This window comes from Cebidichthys violaceus, unplaced genomic scaffold (genome assembly GCF_023349555.1).
Source record: "Cebidichthys violaceus isolate CVI_PGR_0920_01 unplaced genomic scaffold, fCebVio1.0.p SCAF_17, whole genome shotgun sequence".
In the NCBI taxonomy this organism is placed as follows: Eukaryota; Metazoa; Chordata; class Actinopteri; order Perciformes; family Stichaeidae; genus Cebidichthys; species Cebidichthys violaceus.
The window spans coordinates 3,432,628-3,449,507 of record NW_027176340.1 but is presented as its reverse complement, the minus strand read 5'-3'; the positions used below and the strand labels follow the sequence as shown (position 1 = coordinate 3,449,507).

The 16,880-nt window shown below is 43.8% G+C and overlaps 1 non-coding gene across 1 annotated transcript; it reads right to left on the bottom strand.

Moving 5' to 3' along the window:
• Window positions 1-2,984: 2,984 nt before the first annotated feature.
• On the bottom strand, window positions 2,985-3,058 carry trnal-gag (transfer RNA leucine (anticodon GAG)). Its single transcript has one exon. It is a non-coding gene; the product is annotated as a tRNA-Leu (tRNA).
• Window positions 3,059-16,880: the final 13,822 nt, after the last annotated feature.

Here is a 16,880-nt window from a genome sequence, read left to right as displayed (position 1 = left end):
AAAGCAAAATTAAATAAATATTCTAAATATTAAACATAACATTTAACTGTCATAGTCATATTTCTGTCACTTTCCCATGCACAATTGAACGCGAATGAACTGCCACTGAATTATCTCCATGTAATGATTCATCATATTATCAGTTTATTTATTAAATAAAGCCTTCTTAAACCTTTTGGGTGAGTGGTACAGGCTATATGAGACTTGTGACGAGTCTGACTGTAAAAGTACTTGATTTACCTTGAACTTTACTTGTTAAACTCACAAGTAGCATTTGCATTAGCGCAAGTATAGACCGATGAGATTGGGCAATACCCCTATAAACTGACGTTGTTCATCACACAGCGTGGACCATGCTACATGACTGCTGCTTTATGAATGGACCCTTCTAGACCTGTAACGGTCGTTTGATGCACCGCGTAGTAAAAGGTTGAAGAACGGCGTAACGCACGACGCCCTGCTCAGGTCTCACGTCTTCTGACTTCTGTATACTTAAAGCACAAGTCATACAAATACTCACAATATAGCTTCTTTTTTTTTTTTTTTTTCAAGAGGGTTGAATCTGAAGGAAATGCGAGTGAGAGTGGGTTGACAGTTGTTGACACTTTTGAATTTGATTATAAAGAGATGCCCCCCACCCCCCCCACATCCACTTCCCTTCAGTTACATTTAGAGCAAAACTGCAGAGCTAATGTGGCACGATGAGAACGTTGAGCCACGCCCCCTTTGACCTTCCTCCTATTCTGCTTGCTTTGTTCCCGCAATGAAACACAAACAAAGATGTTTTCTGTTAGGGCGGAGATCCAAGGCTCCAATGCACACAATGCCTACGTGTGTGTGTGTGTGTGTGTGTGTGTGTGTGTGTGTGAGTGAGAGATTAGTCGTGTTTTTCGACTTATTTAAAAGTTGGGTTTCTGTCACTTCACTATTTCTACTTGTCTCTATATCTCACTCTGAAGTTGTATTTTAAGCTTTTCCAGCACCCTGCATGGCTAAGCTCAGCTCTGTTGAATGTGCCGTAGCACTTCCTGTCAATTAACATGATGACCAAAAGAAGCCAGACAGGCCTTGACATGCACACAGACCAGATGCACAAGAGAGGAGAGAAGAAAAAAAAAAAAAAAAAAGATTAAGACAAGCCATCGAGGGAAATTTTCAAATTGTTTTTTGGAAATTTTTATTTTTGTTATATTCCTCATTGAGTTACTGAAGGATCAATTAGAACTCTAGACTAATGGGCTTAATTTCACTTAATATGGCTGCATTATTATTATTTTTTTGGGGGGGGGGGGGGCCCAAGGGTGCCAACGTCCTCTTTTGCTGAAACTGCTGTTTTTGCTTTTAGCTGTGTAGGCCTGAATATCTGCATTGGGATTTGAGTTGCTTTTATTATTTCTGAGCTCGATGCTTCGGGCCCCACGGCTCGGCTCTCTCGGCTCCGTATCTTTTTCGGGCCGATCTCGGCACAGTCCCAGTCCGAGGTCCTTGTGCGACTCGGGGGAGGGGGGGGGGGGACACTTCCGGGAATATCGAGCCACATCGGCCCCCACTTCCCGAAGGAACGAGAAACACAATACCAAGCTCCACTTCCCCTCCTCTCTATACTCGACCCCCCCCCCCCCCCCCCCCCCCCCCCCCCCCCCCCCCCCCCCCTTCCTCCGATGTCATTTCACCGGCAGCCACCGTAAACCTCCACACACACTGCAGCTGTTTGGCATTCTGAAATAATATGAGCACATTTGAAATGTAGGTGTCATAAATACACATGTTTAGTTATTCACCAAAACAGAAAGCCGAGCAGATGTTCTCACATTTGACAGACGCCATGCATCGCAGATGAGATCGTACCGGCAGCTGTCTCCCTCGGTGTGCACTTTTGTTCCTCGTATACGTAGCAATTTTGCATGGAGAGGCTGCCCTTCTATGCGCTCAGAAAGAAAAAAACAAAAACACAAAACCCACACAGCTTACTTCTCCTCAGTACTAATTCAGACGGAATAATGTAAAAGTTGTTAGGGCTGCAGTTTGTCTAATTAGTAAGCGTAATGATATGCCTTCTCTCCCTGCCTCTAATTGAGGGAAACGATGAGCGCACGGGGGGGGGGGGGTGACGGGTGACGCACCAGAGTTGTGCTTCCCTCTGTCTGTCCGTAGCCGTGTGAGTGTGAAGCAGGCCGCCGCCGGAGGAAAATGTCAACGATAACGACGCTGACCGATGAGTCGGGGGAAATAATTGACTTTGTTCAAACGTACATTTTTGGTGAAATGCTTAATAACGTCCACGCTCTTTCGGGGAAGTTGTTTGTTTTTTTTTGGTTTCTTTTCTGGAGGTTGACAAGTGAAGTAGTGTCAGCAAACGCTCCTTATCGCTGAGCGCTAGTGAGCCCAGTTCTCTTTCCCTCGATTATCGAGCTTAGATAAACTCATCCTATCATGGCGATAATGACTTTTCAGTAATAGTAATGATTTTTATTTGTTCCACTGCCAAGTGTTGATGCCGGTTTATGGTTTAGGAGGTGTGTGTGTGTGTGTGTGTGTGTGTGTGTGTGTGTGTGTGTGTGTGTAAAACGGCACAATTCTATGATTATCTTGTATATCCTATATCTTCTGTCTCGATGTAGGTTGTTTCATATCTCGGTTTACGATATACATCACAATATAGCTCATGTTATTGTAGTCGACATGAAATAACCAAATGGAAAAGTCTATTTAATTTTAAATTTTTTTATTTTATTATACTATATTCATCCCGTTAAGGGAGAAATCTGCATTCTCTCTCTGCATTTGACCCATCCCTGTACCAGGGAGCAGTGGGCTGCCCATGACAGACGCCCGGGGAGCCGCTAGGGGGACAGTGTCTTGCTCAAGGACTAACTTTCCGACTCAGAACACGTCCCAGCCAAGGATCGAACTGTCGACCCCTACGGTTCCCAGATAACCCTCTTAGCTCAGTGAGCTAGTCGCCCCGTATCACAACATCCAGCTGCCGAAACCCGGGATTGGAACCGGGGACATTTAGATCCTCAGTCTAACGCTCTCCCAACTGAGCTATTTCGGCAAATGTGTACTGCAGCGTGAATTAAATGACAAAGGAAAAGTACGTCATTTATCATTTAATTCAGAATAAAGTCAAATTCTGAAGAAAAATGTAATCCAGACTGTTTAACATGCATAAGTTTGATTAAGACAATCGATTGATTGAACGAAGAAGTGTCAGCGTTGGTACATGCTTTGTTGTTTTCTATTTCATTAATGCAGTTGTGTATCACAATCCCTCACATGATTTCATCCCGATTTTGATTCCATTGAGAGATGATGAATCACACCAGTGACCCTTATCCTATTGTCCTGAAAGGTTCATTCTGTTGATATTCTATTTTACATTTTTTTTTTCTTCTTACGGTCCAAAAATCCCAAAACGATGAATGGATCCCACTAAAGAGTGTTCCTCTGTGCCGAACCAGAATCGGAGCCACGCTATTGTTCCTCCGTTACCATTAACACGGGCGCTGCAGTTTATTTTTAGGCGATCCCAAACACACCGCCATCCTGCTTCGGTAATTACTCACTCGCACGTGCGCAGCTGAAAATAGTCCCCGACAAATGCACTATTAACTCCTGTGAGGTACTGAGAGACGAACTAATGCCTTATTGGTTTTTGTCCTTTCATGGGATTTGTTGATAATAACAAAATATAGAATATCGACAGCTTTAGCCTCCGCAGCCTGTCGCTGTGGATGGGTGGAAATAATAGATTCGCTGATGACTCAACTCCTTGTGTGCGGGCCTAATTACTGTTCATGTATTCCTTACTGTGCCCGTTCATGAGCGGGGAAGAAACCGCGCGCTTGGGCGCACACACACACACACACACTCACACACACACACACACCACACACACACACACACACACACACACACACAAACACGACTTGACGCTCAAACACTGTGCTTCCTCAGCAACACACCTGCCGTTACACAGTGGTGACGACCCGCAGTGAAATAGGCCTGCTGTCTGATTCCCTGGAATAACACCAGGGGCGGTCTCTATCTTTAGGCATGTAGCTGCCTGGGCCCCCCCCCCCCCCCCCCCCACTAAAAGGGCCCCAAACAACTACGAATGTTTTATGTTAAGATATGAAATCATTGTACCCAGAAAAAAACGTACAACCCCCCCCCCCCCCCCCCCCCCCCCCCACCCCACCCTCCAAAGCACTTGTTTTCATGCAAGATAATAAAATAAAATTCAAAAATGAGCTGTGATTGTTTTTTTGAAATGCGAGAGCAGCTTCGGGGTCCTGAAGCTCCGCCCCCCCCCCCCCGCTGCTACACAGAGAACAGTGTGCTTGTTTATTTAAAGTTTAATAACATTGAACGTGTCCAAATGCCACCAAAATTAAAAAAAAAAATAATAAAAAGCACTCCATGGGGTCCCCAGCAATACACCCCACCGAGTGTGAAGTAGATCGGATGAGCGGTCTGAGATGAGGAAGGACAGGCAGGGAAGGAAGGAAGGAAGGAAGGAAGGACAGAGAAGAGGTTCCTTGCTTTATATTTAGATAGTTGTCATCTTAAAAACCAACGAGAAGCTGGAACTACAGCCGTCTATGGGGAGCGGCAGAAGAGCCCGAGATCTGCACAACCTGCCTGTCCCCCGAATATGTATTATTCAAAATAAGAACCGCTAGACCTGATGAGATAACAGGACCTAGAGTCTGTTTCTAGTGTTGTGTTTTCTATTTTTATCTTTTCATACGCCTTTGGCTATAGCAATAGTGCATTTTTTTTTTACTGCGCAATTAGTTCTCATTTTCACATGAATCACATTTGTGAATCAAACGTTTGTCACATCTGACTCTGTTTGTTGACAATAAGCAATAACACCATTTTAGTGTAAATAATGAGTTTTTTTTTCTCCCCCCCCCCCCCCTCAGAGTGGTACCACACAATTAGGACAGCAATGTGAATATGCTTTCTGTCGATTCGCCGTGTTTCGGTCCCACGGCAGCGGTTAACGAGTCTGGAAATCGACCGCGTCGATCCGCGAATATATGCAATCTGTAGAAAACAAAATCGCAGCAGAGAAGAAACGGCGTCATAACTACCGCGAGCGTATAGCTGCGTGAGGCTCGAGGAGACCGCGTCGCCTTTAAAACACCCCAACAGCAGCACTTGATGCGTAAGTGACTGTAAATGCCGGATGCATTTGATAGCTTTTTTTTTTTTTTTTTTTTTCCCCATCCCCAAACAATCCTCCCGGCGTCGCGTCCTTCACCCACCTTACGCCAGCGTTGCTGGTAAGATTGATATTTTAACTGGGCCCCCGATGACTAATGGAAGTTAAACGTTCCTGTGGGTTGTTGTTAGGCTGCTGTTTTTCAAGTGCTCTCAGGGGTTCTTAGCTTGTTGTCGAGTGCTGATATTATGGAACAAACAGCGTGGCTTCGTGCTGGTGTAGATGATTTAACTGCCCTCAGGGCAATGAAAAGAGGAAAAATGATTTTGTATGCCTCGACATTGTACGAGCTGTTGTTCTGTAGGTGTTTTTGAAGCTTTTTTTCCCCCCTCTTCCCCCCCCCCACCATGCTTCCTAAGAAACCGCACAGATTCAAAAAACTTTAAAAAATGTCTAAATGTAAAAAAAACAACAAAACACCCTTTGGGCCAAAACTCTGTGTATAGAGCATCCCATTTCAACTCTCGGGTTACCTACATAATGGTGGATTTCAGAATGTCTGGATGTGGTTTGAGTGCCGTGCAGAGCTCCCCCGGTCTCCTTCAGGCCCGCCGCCGACTGCGTCGCCTGTCTGCTCCGCTCTATCGGACAGATGCCGTGGCTTAATCCTTTTTTTTTTTTTTTTTTTTTTTTTTTTTTGCCCGCCGGGGACAGCTGACATGGATGAGAGTAAACTGTTGACATGGTGCTGTCTCCTATGCTCTCTGATCAAAGACGGGCGCTAGGCCCTCCCGTTTCACAACCTGCCTTCAAAAGGAGTCGTCTGCCGCGGAGAGAACGCCCCTCCATCTTTGTTTCACACCTTCACGTTAACCGCCGTTTTCCCCGCAGTGAAGCGATGTGTGTGTATATATGTGTATATATATATATATATATATTATATACGTCCGGCGATGACAAAGCAGGCCGTTCATGACTTTGGCCCGTTTTGTGACCTCCCTGCAACAATGACTTGGCTTTGGAAAACACTGTGCAAGTGGCTCACAGTTGGAGACGGCAACGCATCGACTTTAAGTACAGGGGAAAGACTTGGCTTGATGTAGTGCTTAGTTTAATTAATCCACAGTAATGATGCAACTATTAGTAAGAGCCGAGCTTGTCTTAAGTGGCTGGAGGTGTGTGTGTGCGTGTGTGTGTGTGCAGATGTTGATGAGCTACAACATGACTGTCTTAAGGAGTTTTTAAGTACAGGAGTCCGGGGACTTCTGGCTGTTTTCTTTCTGAAGTCGCCTTCCAACCTCATGAGACCGCTAACCAGCGTGGCGTGGCTTCAGTTGTCATGATGCGTAGCATGAGCTTCTACGGCAGGGGAAGGGAACTTCTGTCACACACACACACCACACACACACACACACACACACACACACACACACCACACCACCGTACGTTACCGTGAGTGGAGATTTGAAACCGTCGATGTCGTCGTCTGGAGACTCCTTTAAAAACGCGCACACTCCGGATCGGTTTTGGTAGGTAACGTTACGTTATGGATGCGTCGTCTGCATCACGGCGGCGGAATGGTTCTGGTGGAGCGCGGCTCTTCTGCCAGTGATGTCTTTCGATGCCGAGACAGACGGGAAGAGACTGGTTTTGTTAGTTTTTAGTGCATCTTGTGCGACCCGTTTGAATACAATTTTTCCTTTTTTTTAAAATTTGGTAACGTGTTGTGATACAACATGATTATCTAAATGGATTAAAAACAAACAGTATTTCTGCTGGTACTACTTCATTTTGATTCTGGCAGATTGTCATCTCTGCTCTTGTTTGACTTTTTTTTTTCCTGCCATTTCCCCCCCCCCCCCCCCCCTTCCTTTTTTCTTTTCTTTTTTTCCCCCCAGAAAACAATCTGCCGACCCAATTCTTTGCATCCTTCCAGCAGCAGGCAGCCAGTATTGGCCGATACATCTCTGGGTTTTGAATGCGACAGTGGGTTATGACCCCTTGAAGCAACACAAAACACTCTTGTTTTTGCTCGAGCACCTGATTGTACAATGGCTTCTGCTGGAGACATTTTCTTCCCCAGTGGCACAGGCCGCATCCGGTTGTGGAGCACATTTTCCCCACGATGAGTTTGATTATTGCGAGGCTGGGGCTGCAGCGAGTGTGTGTAATGCTAAAGGACACTCTGTGCCTCTAGCATTCGCTGTAATTCTGTTGACAATGTTTGATTTGTTTTTGGGCAATTTGCCCTCAGAAGCTCAAGAGACATTTGTGCCCAGAAGACAGAGGGCTGATTGTAAACACCCCCTGATAACATGCATAGTCTGCATTGTCTGCCGGAATGAAGTTTCCACATAAGAGCATAGGAGGCAAGCCATTGTGACATCAGAATGTGCACGCGTCTAGGGGCTGCAGCTATCCAGTAGTTTAGCGGTCGATTATTCTACATTATGTCCGCGGATAAATCGAGGAATTGGGAGTAAAAAAAAAAAAAAAGAAAATTGTGCTTTATTTCGGAGCAATAGTGCATCTACGAAAAAGAAAATTAGACCAAAGAACTAATTGATTTTCTTTTCGAAAAAATCAATATTTTTATTGCTTAAATTGCGTACAATATTATTATCTGTCAAAACTAGACCGTAGTTACTTTAAGTGCCGTATTACATTCTGGGTTTCGAGGCTTTTTTTTTTTTTTTTCAACCACCGTCTCAAAACCGAATTGCCTGGATGAGAATTTACATCAATCATTTTTCAAAAGAAATTGCACCAATGATTTCTATTAATCAAGTAAGGCCTACATGCTCATATTGTGAACATATTGACCGTCCAGTCTATTTCCATTTTTTTTTTCTTTCTTCTCTTCTCAGCCCAGAAGCTGCTGTAAAAAATAATTAGATTTATCGTAGCTTGTAAGAGAGCAAGAAGCGTCATAAGGGGCCAAAGGAGACGCTCCTCTTGTTTGGTGCTGATCCCGCGTGGTGAAGATCATTACAGCCTATTAATTAAGGCGTGGGGTCAAAATGATGTCATCTGGGCTGAGAGCAGAGGATCGTTTCCTGCACGCCGTCGCCACTGGACTCGTGCTCCCCCGGGTTTGCACCGGTTCAGTTTGGGAGTCTAGGAAAGTTCAGGAATGCAGAAATTTGGTTTACTAGCCAAGCCAAGATATATATCTCTAGTCAAAAGTTATCCTTTTTTAAAAAAAAAAAAAAAAAAAAAAAAGTGTTTTTCAATCACTGTCAGCACTGGGGGCTACAGTCCCTCCTGAGAGTAGCTGCAACAGCTGCAATTTGGGAGGAGATTTGAGGCACTTTGATTGAAAGTTTCTATCAAACTGAAGTATAGAGGTACTTTAGCTGTAATCTACAAGTTTGAGCATATATAGTTGGTTTTTTTTTTAAATCGGTTCTATGTAAGTGTATTTACTACCCATTCATGTTGGATGGCTCTTTCAAAAACATGGATTTTGTCCGACGCGGTTACATTTTCTTCTTAAAAATCATTCCTGCCCGAATCTGCACACGACAAGCACAGAATGGTTAAGTGTCAACGTTTTTAATCCAATCCATCATCAACATACTGCTGACTTTTCAGAAGCGATACTATTGAGTTACGGCCCATCCCTAGGAGAGAGGGGCTGAACCCCAGTTGTGCAGAGTCAAAGTTGGGCACAATTACACACTTATCCATCACCCCCAACCTTCACACTGACGTTCTGCTGCATCGAGGGCACATTTTCCTTTCCGGGATGGACGCTAAAGAATGTACATCTGTAACCTTCCCTTTTTATAAATCTGTCACTTTGTTGCCAGCTTTTGACGTCTGCCATGTCCATGTTAAATAGATTGTTGGACACAGCGGTCAAAGTATTTGTTCAGGTTCTAATTGAAACTTTTCTCTTCCTGCGGCGTTTCTTACCTCCTGTGTCTGCCTCCCAACAGTTGCATCAGGTGGCCAACCTCACGATGCTGAAGACCGACACGTCGGGACCTCTGGCGTAATGAGGGAGAGGAGGGCAGCCGGTGACCCCTATTGGTCTATTCAGGTGAGCTCTCATTTGTGCGCAGACCAGAGACCTCAGTTGGAGGGGAAATGCATTTCTTTGACCCGTTCACCTCGGCGGCGTCTTGCACATCATTTGACTGTTTTTGTCGAACCATTTTCGCAGAAACCACTATTTCCTCCTCACTTGCTGGAGCCAGAAGGGATCAATTGGCATTCGCATAATTGTGTATCTGTACTATATGTTTTCATAGTCCTTAGTAACTCTAATTACACTAATTCAGCAGAAAACAAGAAAAAAAACAAACAAGCGAATTGATCTTCATGTTGCAGCCGTATTTTCCTTTATTACCGGTTACAGATCAGGCACACAGTTTGTGTGGATTGAAATGCATGGCCGTCAGTTCACGTGCATTTAATTTAATAACAAACTTTGCAATTAGTTGTGAACCCTACTCCTCTTCTACAAGTGATGATTAAAAATGCAAAATTCAAACAAGTTGCCTGAAGGACGATCGTGACCTATAGGATGTCACATTTACAGTTGGCAGCTGTCTTCAGCAGACCATTTGTATTTAGTGTATTTTATAAGAAATACATTAGGGCCTAGCTGTGAAATCCTAGCTAGATTAGTTGTGTTAATTATTCCCTTTTATTATTGATAATATGCATCCTTTTAATGCCACAGGAATTTAGCCTCGTCTCCTCCTTCAATCGCGCAGCCTTAACAAAGTGGAAAGAAGGTCTGAAGTGGCAGCCCAAAGTGAACAGTCAGATGTACGCTCTGTTGAATGATTCATTTAGTGCACTTAGATGCTGATAGATATTCTCACAGTGGTGTATGTGATTGCATATGTGTATTTGGGTGGTAAGTTGTGTTTTTCAAGTGGAAACGGCACATTGATGTGTAAATACTGATCTCTTTAAGAGGGAGCAGCTTGGTTATAAGCTTTAGAAAGTTGTCTGCAAAAAACAAATGAAACAAACATCAATTATCACTTTTAAATATACACTCTAAAGGCTACCAACATGCCGTGTTTTGCAGTAAACTAGTTTTGTATCAATTTACTTATATATTCAATATTTAGATGCCACAGAGGAAAGAAAGTCAATGAGAAAAAGCTTCTTCTGCATTATAAATCCCCTTTTTGTTCAAATGTAGGATGCTTTTGTTATAGGGCTTAGCCCGAATAATCGACAATTCGATCGAAGGTGCCCGATTCAATTGCCAATCTTACGGTCAAATCATTGCAGTGGCTGTAAAAATGTGGTTCTGAAACAAAGGATCGTTTCAGTTGGGCTAGATGGGGGTGCTGAATGTCTGATTTTGACTTAGAATTGCTTGGTTTCTCCCTTAAATCATGATATATAGCCTGTTTGGTATAATTGTCAGGCTATTCATAATATTAATAGTGTACACACACACACACACACATACACCACACAACAAGCAGCGTGGTCCATTATTCTGAAACACAGTTAAGCAATAGTCACATGTATCTTGGCCAACATTTTGCTATCTATCTATCTATCTATCTATCTATCTATCTATCTATCTATCTATCTATCTATCTATCTATCTAAAACTTAAATGTTCTCTATATGGAATTCAAAGCATATTTATTGCCTCCACATGGCTCTCAACATGGAGAGCTAACGGCGATAGCAGCTAACGGGCGCTAGCAGCTAAACGGGCGCTAGCAGTCTAACCGGGCGCTAGCAGCTAACGGGCGCTAGCAGCTAACGGGCGCTAGCAGCTAACGGGCGCTAGCAGCTCTAACGGGCGCTAGCAGCTAACGCTTCCGGGACGCTGTTATCAGTTGTAACACACACTATGTACACAAAGCACTGAGAAACTCAGATTACCACGCACTCTGAGGAAGAGCAACTTCATTCTCATGCTCAGGTAAACATTACCCGACTGTGTCGTTACATAGCAAATAACAGTTTGCTGGTATATTACTGCTCTGAGTCCAGTATAGAGAAGCTTTAAACAGAGGGTGAAAAAACCCTGATTCAACATTATGACCAATCAGATTTGACTATGTCATTTCTTAGTCGGGGGTCACCCCTGCTTTTTTTTACATGTTAGACAGACCAGGACGTGCTTTTTTTTGGCGGGCAACAGTTCTGATAAGCAGACATCATGTTCTTCAGGAGCGCTGCTTCATATTCAGCAATGCGCGTGAACACCGGTGCAAACACAGCCCTGTGTGGCCGTTGAGCAGCTCCGGTGGGAAATAGAGGTTATGTGCTTTGATCGAGGGCACCTCACTGGAAGAGCGCAGGAAGGGAGGAGCGCCGAGTTAAATTATATTTACAGGTTTCAAGGTCCAGAAACAGCCCATAGCAAATATCAAACTCGGTCCCTCTGCCTCTTGGAAGTGAATCACAGCTCTGAAAGTTATTATACCGATGGAATATTTTGTCTTTGGCACTGCTTGTCCCATGGTTTAAGGCAAAAAAAAATAAATAAATGCAAAAAGAGAGCAAAGAACTCTGAAAGGTTTATGTTGTTTTTTTCACAACAGTGTATACATTTTTTTCATGATGATTGTAGCCACTACTGCTATAAAAAACACAGCGGGAAACCAAACCTGCATTACATTTCCATCCATCTTTATTGTAGCCTTTTTTTTTCCACTGGATATGTGCAGAACTTTGATTTTAGTTCCTGATTGCTTATTTAAATTTCACATATTCATCACATTCTGACGAGGGGGACCAGACTTAAGTCCAGACTCCAGCGGGAACCAATCTCATTCATTACTGGTTCTGATACATTTTCTAACTAATCCGTTTTGTTTTCGGACTCGGTTCCTTTCGCTCAGTTAAATTATGAGGCCCGTATGTCTTTTATCTGACAGAGAAGCATCTATAATTATGGAAACAGTCGAAGCTGCAGGCTGACGTGATACTTACCAACATTCTGGAACCGTTGTGAGGAATATGCAGCTTTTGCTTTTGTGTGCAGTTGTGCGATTCTTTATCAAGAGGCAGGCTGGTCATTTGGAGAAGATAGGATCTCTTAACGTAAAGATTAGGAAGGGTGGCCAAAAAAAAAAAAAAAGGAAAAAAAGAAAGAAAGAAAGACCAAACATCGGGTTGGGGGAAGTGGCTGACATTAGTCGATTCTGGACATTCGTTTCAGACCCGTGCAGAGCACCAATTCCTACCAGTGAAGGCAGCTGGCTGATTGTACTGAGGAAAGGGGAAGCATTGAGGGAACACAGAAATGTCCATTGCTTTGGAAAGGTAATTAGTGGCTAAGGGCTGTGAATGGGGGACAGACGAGCGTGCCGTAGCAGCTAAATGGTATTAAGGGCATTTGCTCCGTGCAAGTGAGTGTAAAAGAAATGCACACACACAGAGTAGGGTTAGCCTGCAGCTAGAAGCTACTGGTGCAAAACAGACTTCATTTCAGTGAGCTTAGACACACACAGCGCCAGCGTACATCACCCATTGTTTCACAGACCTCCCACATCCTTCACTGCGTAGCCTACCGTCTACAAACCTCTGCTGGAGGGAGCCGTTTTGAAGACCGTGGAACAATTTCGCTTCAGAAATTCGAGCGTAGCAAAATACAGCGGAGCCACGGCTTTACAAAGTTTCTAGAATCCTTAGTTTTGCTCTGATCAAAACTCTTTATTTTGAAATAATAAATTGATAGTATAACGCTTTAAACGTTGGGTAGTTTGAGTTCTTTTCTTATTACGTAATGATATTAAAGTCTCCACGATGAGAAAGATTGCCTTTTTTTTTTGTATTTTACACATTAGCCCAGCGCATTGAGGAATAAGACGCACGGTGCAATGGGAGCTCGTATCATTCCGTCACACGTCACCTTCCAGTGTGCTTTGGTTATGAACCTCATTGTGAGTAGCCTCGAAACCTGCACTCCGAAATTTGATTAAAAGTGATATTTAAGGCGTGCTGTGTGTGTGTGTGTGTGTGTGTGTGTGTGTGTGTGTGTGTGTGTGTGTGTGTGTGTGTGTGTGTGAGTGTGTGTGTGTGTGTGTGAGGGATGATATCATACTCGCCATCAGACTCCTCAGGAACAGAGCTATGCATCATTTCCCCCCCTTTTCTTTTCTTTTTTTTCTTTTATATCTCTGCAGGTTTTTCACAACTTCTCCGTTGTGTTCCTCTGACCTCCTTTATCGTCCGCTCTCGCGGTTGGGCCCAGCGTAGGCTGTAGTTAGCTTTTGATTGCGCTCCGTGTTGATTATTGTTCTAGTTTAATTACAGCACAACAGTTGGAGAACCTTAATGTGCATTTTGCCAGACCGCATTACGCTTGATCCCCTTAACAGTGTGTAGAATGAAAAGAAGAAAAAGCAAAGCAAATAAGTCATGGCATTAGATGTGGAAAAATAGATTAACGCCCTGAAGATAATCTACACTCATTTTTTTTTTTTTTTTTTTTTCACTGCATTATGACATTTCATCAAGTTCTCTCAATTACCTCTCATGTCATTCCAGACTGATATGACGCAATCATCCCTAATGAAATAAATGTTCTTGCTGTGCCCACGGGGAGAATTATTGATGTTGGTTAGAAAAAAAAAAAAATGCTAAACTGTGCTTAATTGGGGAATTAAAAATGCAGTAAAGAGCCCATGCGGCTGTAGCCCAAATCCCCTCAGATGTTATGCTAGTCTACCTCCACAAATGAATAATATAGCGATTAGGCAATACACCTCCAGTGATTTTTTTTTTTTTTTTTTGCATCTCTTCCTCCGAGCTCTGTGCGTTGCGCCGATGGAGCTCCTATACTGCAGCAGCAGCAGCAGCAGCAGCAGTCATGCTGTTTGGACGGAAGCCATCCCGACGAGCTGCTGTCGCCTGCGATTGTCTGATGGCCGTGGATTATATTTCCCATCAGTCTGACTTGTTTTATTCCACTTCGCTGAGGTTTCCGTGATCATTAGCAATCGTTCCACTCATGTCTCGCATAATGAAGTGAATGAAGTGTCATTTTCAATCAATTGCTGTGTTGATCCAACTTAATTAGTACTTTAGAGGATAGAGGATACAAAACAAGATTAGTGAACTCACTGCTCTTGATTGCCAGGGCTGTTTGTTTAGACTTTGCAATAACCCTCAAATCCACTGCCGCGCCCACCATTCCGTAGCTTTAGATCCATCGCATTATTCTCTTCACTTTTTCTTTTTTTTTGGTAAAATACGGTAGCTAAATATTGCACTGATGAGGTGTTTTTTTTTTTCTTCAGCTTTTCAGATAAACACGTCAATCGTGCATTATTCTTGCATAATTGATCCGTTAATACAATCTTTACAGAGACACAGTCGTTTTTTTGTGTGTCTCAAACATGTTTTTTAAACCCCTGCGATTCCTGCAACCTAAAGTTGGCTGGATGCTTGGAAGGCAGTGCACCCCCCCCCCCCCCCCCCCCCCACACACACACACACACCACACCCCCCACACCACACCGACAAAGACTGAGGGAAAAGAGCAATGCCATGTTGTCATGGTGCCCGACAGAAGGAGCCTCTGCCTCCTGGAGTTAATGAATCGAGAGGAGGATTGCTCCCAGTAGACCTCCATGTATGAGAAGCACTTGACTTTAAAGCAAAGCTCCCTGACTATGAGGCCGTGGTGGGGGTATGCATGGAGCATAAAGTACCGGAGCATATTATACAAGGATACGGGGACATGCTCCTCAGGGACGTTGATCAAAACACAAGCCCTGACTGAGGTTTTAATGGGCGAGAAGATGGAGGTGATTTTTTTTTTTTTTACAAGAACTCCGGAGATCTGCCACACCTCCGTTGATGCAATCTGATTTATTGTAAATAATGTTTTACTCCTTATTGTTTTAAGACGAACCAAATATTATATATTAAAGTTTTTTTTGTGGGATTTGTTTTGTGAACTGTATCACGATGTACAATTGCTGTTGTCCAAAAACCAATTGTTAATCCGATTTCCGCCAGGATGAAATACTTCTAACGGCAGCTGAAAAATCACCTTTTGAATTTAATTTCCAATTAATCATCCAGTCCAATAAGCTAGACAATATGCCCTGTGATTCTACCCGAGTGGCTGTAAGTAATATCAATTTCAGAAGCGGTTGGTTTCAGCAATATTTTTTTTGTAGCATTAAACCAGTTGGAAATGAACGTTAGTAGGTCCTCTGGTGAACATATTCTCTCACTCCATCACTATGCACCCCAATCACCAGCCATTCACATGCTACTGTCAGTCTACCTCTGCTTGACTAAGTGGTGCATCCAGGCTGCTGCTGCTGCTGCTGCTTGGTAAAGCCTTTGGTCCCCCCCCCCCCCCCCCCCCCCCCAAACCCAAACCCCCACCTGCTAAAATGTAGTTAAGCTTAAGCAAGAGCTTTTTCCTTTTGTGCTCCGTTACTCAGACTGTGCTTAATCCCAAAGGGACTGTAGTTTGCAGTGTTTCTGATGTGCCGTTCCCGACGACATCAATAGTCAATTCTCACCAACCTAGAAAATGTGCGCTCAGTGGAGTGCAGATACTCCGCCAGGTGTGTCTGCTGCAAAAAAAAACCCCCCCCACTGCTGCACTGTTTGTTCGAATGAATACAACCCACAATTGGCTAAGCCCCGGTGTAAACCCGCGAGTGTATCAGACATGTACTCTTCACCGACGCGTCTCTCATTTTGATCTATACAGACATCCGTGCAGACGTGCGTCTCTGCTCTTGTCTCTGCTCTGGGTCTCACAGGCGGAAAGGTTTATTAAGGCCTCACGTGGATTTTTTTTATATATATTTTTTTTCCCTGACAAAACGTGCGTAATCGTGACGTTGATGTCCACTTATAAAAAAAAAGAGACACAAAGTAACGGTGTCTCACGGCGATGCAGTCGTGCGTTTGATAACTCCGTTAGCTGATAGCCTATCACTCGTACAAAGCTGTAACAGTGGGGCAAACTGCCTTCCTCATACAGTCTATGGTTATCCCCCCCCCACTGTGTTCTCCGGCCGCACAGCAGCGGCTGAGGTTCGGCACTCGGCTGTGTTGCCCCCCCCCCCCCCCCCCCCCCCCCCCCCAACTCGGCTGTGTTGCCCCCCCCCCCCCCCCTCACAAGCCGACTGAGTGAGGAGTCAACAGGCACTCGATGACGACATAAAACCGGAATTAAACTTTGTGTTTGGACAAAGTGTTCGCCACGTCAACCACGAGAGCACTCGAGCCACGGACAAGAGTTACTCACTCAAGAACGTTGACACACACACACACACACCACACACACACACACACACACACACACCACACACTCACACACACACACACACACACACACCACACACCATACACAGGCGGGACTGGGCGATTCGTCAGACGTCATTGATGTCTAAGATATCAAACACAAATGCATACACTCTGATTTTTGCAAAATACATGTGGTTATGTCAATGTCATAAGAGTGAAGTAAAACTACGGATTCAGGGAAAGGGCTGTTATGACATACAGTGATTATATGATGTGTCACAGCAATCCTTTCCAATTTTTATGTCAGTATTTATCTGATCAGGCCTCTTAGAATATGGTCTATCATATGGTTACATTTGTTTTGTTTTTAAGAGATGATTGATTAAAATATTGAACATTAATCAGATATTTATAAGAGGTAAATTGATTGTTGTATTAACCAGGAATTAAAAAGTTTTAAGCACAATCGATACATTTGTAATTTTCTTCT